Here is a 7,212-nt window from a genome sequence, read left to right as displayed (position 1 = left end):
TAGGTTTCACRAAACAAAACAAACTAGCAAGAGAGAAACAAAGAACACAGGTATAAATACACTGGAGATAATGAGGAAGATTGGCGACAACTGGAGGGGGGTGCAGACAATCACCACGACAGGTGAAACAGATCAGGGTCTGACACTCTCTTGGTTAAATCTTAAATCTTAGACTTCAGTTAGTTGTTGACAACTGGGAACCCTGGGAAAAAAAGAGCTCAGACTGAGAGAAAAAAAGTTTTGAAATGTCATCCAACTCGGAATTCCAAGTCGGGAACCCGGGCCTCTTTCTAGAACTCCGATCTGACGTCATGATTCAACCTTGTTTTTTCCCGAGTTGCCAGAGAATGGCAGACTTTGATGACAAAGTTTGATGACAAAATTTGCCCACAAGAAGGACCAAGTCCAAAAATGTATTGTATGCTGCTGCATAAATTATGCAATATGCCAGGGAGATATGTATCCTGTAGCTAAGAAAGTAATACTGTGTATGTTGTGTAGTAAGCTGTTAGTAGCCCATGTGACTCACCCTAATAATTTGGTCCCTTTCCCCCTCATAACTTAGCCTACTGTTCTGACTTGGTGGTGCACATGTAGCTTATAGCCTGTTTTAGAGAAGTTTCAGCTCTGTCTGTCTGTGGCCTCTCTTCCTCGGTGCGCACTGTCACTGTGTCCGTTTCCATCTTGTCCAGCTGTGTCTGTAACATTTCACGTAAACCCTGTTTCTTGTCTGCATCGAAGTAGTRGTCCTTGTACCTAGCATCGAGCATGGTGGCGACACAGTAAAGAGGCTCAGAGAGAATGCCGCCGAATCGCTTGTTCACAGCCTCTTGTAGATTATTTTTGTAAGTTTTAACCCCACAGTCTGTGTTGGCAGTTTTGTTGAGCAGGTATTTCAATGYCATGACAGAGGGCATCACGTCTGCTGCAGACGCTGTTCATGAGCTTATTTCTCCAGTCAGTTGGTCGAATGGCGCTAGGAGTGTGTTCACGTTACCAAGTTTCAAACATGTTCTCAAATGCCATTGTAATGGCAGCAACGGTATGAGAACCAACACATTCTTGAACATGCAATACGGCTTTCCTCAGTACCAAATCCTCGTCGACCCACTGTGCTGTCAGACCCAGCATGCTCATGGGGCTGACATCGCTGGTCCAAATGTCAGTTATGAAGCTAATAGTAGCGATGCCCATAGCAAGGAGCTAATGGATGTGAATTTCAACAATACTGTTTAACTCCGGTAGGCCAACATCTGATGTTGGCGAAAGCCAACATCATCCACGACAGAAAACAGTTGATTGTCAAGGGCGATCAATTCCATTATCTTGGCGTTAATGGATTTCGCCTTTGAGTTGTCTCGCTGAAACTTTCAAATGACTGCTGGACTTTAACTTGTTTTTTTTCTGCTATTGTTCTGTGTAGCTCTGTATTTTACCTGGCGTCATTACGTCATCTACCTACGTTATATTTTGGTATTTGGTATTTTATTTGGATCCCCATTAGCTGTTACAAAAGCAGCAGCTACTCTTCCTGGGGTTCCACACAGAACATGACACATAATACAGAACATCAATAGACAAGAACAGCTCAAGTACAGAACTACACAAAAGAAAATGTAAAGCCACACGTAGCCTCATATCAACGCATACACAGTACATTTATCTGAGTACATTTTAATCAAATTGAATACAATTATACTCTACAAAATATAACATTTGGTCCCAGTCTAAATAGAGTAAAAATTACTCTTGTAAAGCATTTTATTCTTAAATGTAAGACATTTGCAATACATAGATCAAAATACTGATGAAAATAAAATTGTGGACTGAAATGAAATGTTGGCCTCTGTTCACTTTAATACATGTACATAAAAAAGCTCAATATTGCAATTCAATACATCTAACAATGACATGGAGGATTTTGTGAAACTGGCATCTCACATATCAAAAACACTGATGATAAAATAAAATTGTGGCCTCTGTAAAATTACATTTTTGCATCTGTCCCCCCTTTATTAAAAGTAAATAAAAAAGCCCAAATTGCAATACATCTTGGTTTTAAAGAGCTTATTGTGCAGTTTAGTCACAGGAAACAGTATGGAACAATAAACAAACTTGAATCACAACTGTAAGACATCTGAATATCAAATGCTTCGTGACAGAAAAGCTCTTTAACATCAACTACGTAAGGTCCCTTCTGTTGTACACCCAACTCTATATGCATTAAAATGCTCATCAAGACATATTGTTTGTAGGGCAAAAGTAACCAACAGTAACCTCTCATCTTTAACAACAACATGGTGGATTTTCTGAAAAACTGGCATCTCACAATGGACTTTAAGACAAACAACTAAACCTGAACGATACATATTTCCATGGTGTTTGGCTCATTTAACATTTAAATCTGTGGTGTCAATTGGTACCTGAAGAGTCTCAGCCATCTTACAGCCACAGTCCACCACATTTAAAGATAACATTTTACCTGGACCGATCATGACTCTGTTGGTGTCAAATGTCTGCCAACTGTATGCCATTTGACTTTGCTGTTTCTTTGCCAATGTTTTAGTTACCTTTTTGAAGCTTTTTAAAGAAATTATGCTTTGCTTCATACCACATGCACCAGCTATGCAAAACTGGTCCAATTTTAAGCATACATGTGGGGTAATGCACCATAAAATTATGGTTCGGTAGCAGCCTCTTTTTTTTGGAAACAGTTGCTTGAATAACCTGTGGTGTTCTGCGATTAAGTGTTTCAAATAAATTGTATTACCCTTTGATATCATTGGAGAAAATACWATGTTTACTATCTGAAGCAACAGTAAATACCAGTGTAGATCATTTGGACAAACTAAGTCTCCAAAGATAAGTGGTAGATTGGGAACTAAACACCAGGACTGAATAGCATTTAACCCCAAGTCATTAGAGTCCTCTCCTCACTTCACTGCCGGAGGTTTGTTGTTTTGCTCCATGTAACCATAGTTAAAGCTTTTTATTCTGCTGTCTATTTCATTTGATGTTGTGTACTTGTCTATCAAGTGCAGTATTAGCAGTTYCATTTCATATTGTGCCACTTCCCTCCAAGATATCATGCATAATATCGACAGAGARGTTTTCACATGTATTGAAGTACTGCACGGAGTTTAGAATGCAAGAACGTTTAACACCCATCACATAGGGAAGACAAATCTTTTTTTACCAGTGTTCTGCAGTGCTCGAGTTCGCATAACTATCTTGGGTGAATCTTCATCAAATTCAGTCTGAAAGTCCTCTTTCTCAGCAAGACAAAAGCGGCAACAATATCTGGCACTGAATGATTCAACAAAACCAAATAGACAGTGAAGACCAAGGTTGTCACCTGTAACGTGGACAATAGTTCCATACACTGGTTGATCATACAAGGGGAACATAATTCCATCCCTCTCAAGTACTTTAATATCCTGCACAATTGGATCAAGTATTTTAGAAAAGCCGTATGTTTTAACGTCTTGGGCATGACATAAAGCAACCAAATGAATATTAAGCGGAAATGAGTTGAACATTGGAGAAAAATTACATAAGGTGAAATAGATTGCTCCTAATTTATCTATTCCCCGTTTTGATCCAAGAGGATTTGCAGTTTCAAAATCAGAGAGAAGCTGTATCTGATTTGCTTCTGTTCTGAAAATAGAGCGTGGCTCTTGGAACAGATCTCCATCACATTAGTCATAAAGTTCTCTTGAACTGGAATCCGTCTGCATCATCTTCTTTATATCAGGGTGATTGTAAATAAACTGTAATGTTTTCAAAAATGGGATGTAAACAAATTCACCAGTAACAACAATTTGATCATAGCCTCCAGTAGTCCGATTGCGTCGTGTATCAAATCTTGTACCAAGAACGTATTCAACTGTGTCTACCATTCCCCACTCTTCTGTAAAATACTGYCTTCTCTTACTTTCAGAATTTAATACACCGAAAAGGATTTTCTATTTTTTTCAAAACACTGATCAATTTTAYACTCAATGTCACTTTTAATAGGCTCCTGTATAGACAGACACTTCTTCACAGATTCTTTAGCTTGAATATGAATATCATCAACTATCTCTTCCATGGAAATGACTAAAGAGTTAATGGTTGTTTCACCTACACCTGCCACTAAGTTCAGCTATGGTTGCAGCGCAGCTGTCTACAAGTCTCTTATTGACAAGGACTGAGTCAGAAGGGGAACTTGTTGATGACAAGTCATGACTTACATATTCAGCTGTAGAGGGGCCTTCACCMTGATCAGAACAAGGTTCATGTGCTTTACAAAGATGCTTTCTGAACCCAGAAAAAGTGACATAAACTTGTGAACAACCAGCCTGACCGCATTTAAGACCAAGTGTCTTTCCTGGACAAAGTCTGTGGACCAACTKCAAGTGTTTTGTCAAGGAATTAGCATTTCCCTGGGGGCTTTTGCAAGCAAAACACAACATTTTAGATGAATGATATGAAAAATGTTGTGTGAAATGAAAAAGGTTATTTCCTATGCTGCGTTTTAACCCTTTGCAACTTCAAAACATTTAGTAACTCAATGAAGCATCCGAGACCTCAACTCTGCAACCCTAGGATTAACCTTAGCGGTGTCAACATCAATTTCATGAATTGTGGTTTGCAAGAAGTTGTACACATTTTCCAGATCCTGGTTGTACGAAGTACCAAAGACAAAATGAGCTTTGAAGAGCTCATCAAAACAGGCAAGGGAGTCTGGTGACTTACAAGGTATTGCATGTTTGTCAATCACACTCCTCTGGGTCCCCACAGCAAGCAGATAGGGTTGAAGGCTTTCCATGATGCTCTCCAGATGCCCCTGGATGCTGGTCCCAGTCTGTGACACAAGGACTTCATTAGTGTGCTGAGTCACAGTTCGCAAACAGTTTGTGAAAATGTAAATTACAGCTACACATGATCTTACCATGATTTGTCCATATTCTTAAAAGTAGTTATTAGGAATGGGGACAGAACAGTCAACTGTAACCTCACCTTGATAAACTTCACAATGTGGTCACTGGCGTGTCTGGCTGAGATTTTTCCTGGTCTCTTGGGGCCATGAGGTGACGGTGGACAAGGACCAAAATGGAGGACATGTCACTGTCCCATCCTGAAAGTACAAATTTTCACTGAAGGTTACATCATTCCATTTTGCTTTAAAAAAAACAACGCTTCCTTCCATTAGTATAATCATTTTATTCCAGCATACCATTTTCCACTTCTGTTGTGGATTCAGCATTTTGAACCAGGTCTTGCAGGTCGCCTGTCTGTGTGAGGCCACGGCTTTGGTCAATGACTCAACCTGTGTCCTTCCTCCCTACCTCCCTCCATCCGTCTCTCTCATCACCCAGGTCTTCTAAGCTGTCAGATGTTTCCTAAACAGAGCATTCTGCTCCGACAGCTGTCAGGCACGGTCAGGGTGCTTCTACCTCTCTCCACACCACTGATCTTTCTCTCTTCCCTCTGCTAATCTGATACTCCGCTCATCCACTCCCATCTTCTGCATTGTAATACTGCTCCAAAAGTAAAGTATCATTCTGTTTGAGTGGGCAGGTTAAAATATCTTCATATTCATTTTTATCCTTAAAACTACAGATGCGCCGCGCCCATCAATGAACATTTGCTCATTCAACAGGTCTGACCCTCGCAGTGCAGAACTTAACTGGGCTTTTATACCACCAGAGTTGAGYTTAGGAGAGACGGCAGAGATGGTGGGCATACAGACATGTTAACAGATCTATAGTTTAAATAAWAACATCACGCRACAGTAAAACAACAATTTAAATATTGACATTGTGGACAAATTGTAAGGTGTAAGAGTCCCAGAGAGTTAAAAAGGTTAGACTTCGTTTTTAATGTACTTACATAACCAAACTTGCTCCCAGGATCGGCCAGATATGGGATCAAGGCAATGATGCCCTTTGCGTAGTCCTCTTTAACACGGCTTGAAGAACTTGTCCTAGACACACACACACACACACACTTCACTGTTTGAGATCCAAACAAAAGTATTGATGTGTAAATCACAACTTCTGCTAAAAATTGTGTTAGGTGGTAAGGTATAATGAGTATATGACATATACCCATGTTCACTTGTTATTTGTGCAACCAATATCTTGACCATATCGCGTCTTCGGCTATCTSTTAGGCTTTTTGTCCGTACATACGCATCCATGATCCTCTCACCTCCAGGTTTGTTGTTCAGAATGTCTTCAGTCATCTAAGTTGGAGTAATTTAAAAAAGGAACACACTAACACTTTTAAAATAGCCATGCAATAGCTAGTATAATAAAACACACCATGATCACCCTTTCACAACTTTCATTGATGTCATTTATCACTCAATCTTCAAGTTTGGCATTTGTTTAAACTGGAAATTTGCAGTACTTACATGAGATAGACGATTATCCTCCGCTTTCTTTCTTGTAGCAGGACTCTGCTGCAATATAATGGAGTCCCCCTCATTGTCTCCACTGTATTTTGATAAGGAGCTGCTTGCAGAGGAGCTCAACGAATCTAGCAATCATAGCAACATTTAACTGGTGTGATTAACACTGTAATTATAACCCAATTTAGGTGGAAACATCCATTATTATGATTACAGGACTTTTGTTAATGACAAGCGGAGTACAAAAATGTAACATTTTGAATTGATTAGGCCCACTACTGTTCTAAAAAGGGGTGGGAGAGGTGAGCACAGAAACAAAAATCATTTTAAAATATCAAAATGAGAAAATAAATCATTGCTATATCTGCTTGTCGTACATATTCAGAACATGTGTTAGGCTAGCCAGGACTGTATGGGTGAATGTGAAGCTCTAAGCTAATAAGCAACTCACCATCAGGATTTGGGTCTTGGGGTAAACAAATCTCCAGCACACCAAGGTCTTGTTTCTTTAGAAGAAACTCAAACCCCTCATCAACTTCAGTCTTCGATTCATCGTAGACTTTTAAGTCCAAGGTTGGAATGTCAAATTTATTGGCAACTGGTGAAGACAAAATAAGATTGCACAGCCTTATTGATTAAATATGTTGTGTATTTGTTGTGAGAAAAAGCAGAACAGAAAACAGAAATCAAGAGGTCATCTTTACGTGAACATCGTAACCCCAAAACTGACTTAGTGCTCCTTTCCACAACGCAATTCCAATTATATGCAGTCTACAGCCTGGCTACTACTGCCACATTATTATAACAGCAGTGTA

General features: G+C 39.5%; 2 long non-coding RNA genes across 2 annotated transcripts; both read right to left on the bottom strand.

The window, feature by feature from the left end:
• Positions 1–1,832: 1,832 nt before the first annotated feature.
• LOC139027791 (uncharacterized) lies at positions 1,833–5,083 on the bottom strand. Its single transcript, XR_011479962.1, has 2 exons — positions 5,002–5,083; positions 1,833–4,846 (listed from the first exon to the last, which is right to left on the bottom strand). It is a non-coding gene; the product is annotated as an uncharacterized lncRNA (long non-coding RNA).
• Positions 5,075–6,990, bottom strand: LOC111964453 (uncharacterized). The gene is made up of 5 exons (XR_002877392.2): positions 6,849–6,990; positions 6,401–6,525; positions 6,093–6,229; positions 5,875–5,968; positions 5,075–5,119 (listed from the first exon to the last, which is right to left on the bottom strand). It is a non-coding gene; the product is annotated as an uncharacterized lncRNA (long non-coding RNA).
• Between the last annotated feature and the right edge of the window lie 222 nt (positions 6,991–7,212).

The sequence above is a fragment of the Salvelinus sp. IW2-2015 genome, linkage group LG5 (assembly GCF_002910315.2).
Source record: "Salvelinus sp. IW2-2015 linkage group LG5, ASM291031v2, whole genome shotgun sequence".
NCBI classification, from domain to species: domain Eukaryota; kingdom Metazoa; phylum Chordata; class Actinopteri; order Salmoniformes; family Salmonidae; genus Salvelinus; species Salvelinus sp. IW2-2015.
The sequence above is the reverse complement of the archived record's forward strand: the minus strand, read 5'-3'. Positions and strand labels throughout refer to the sequence as shown.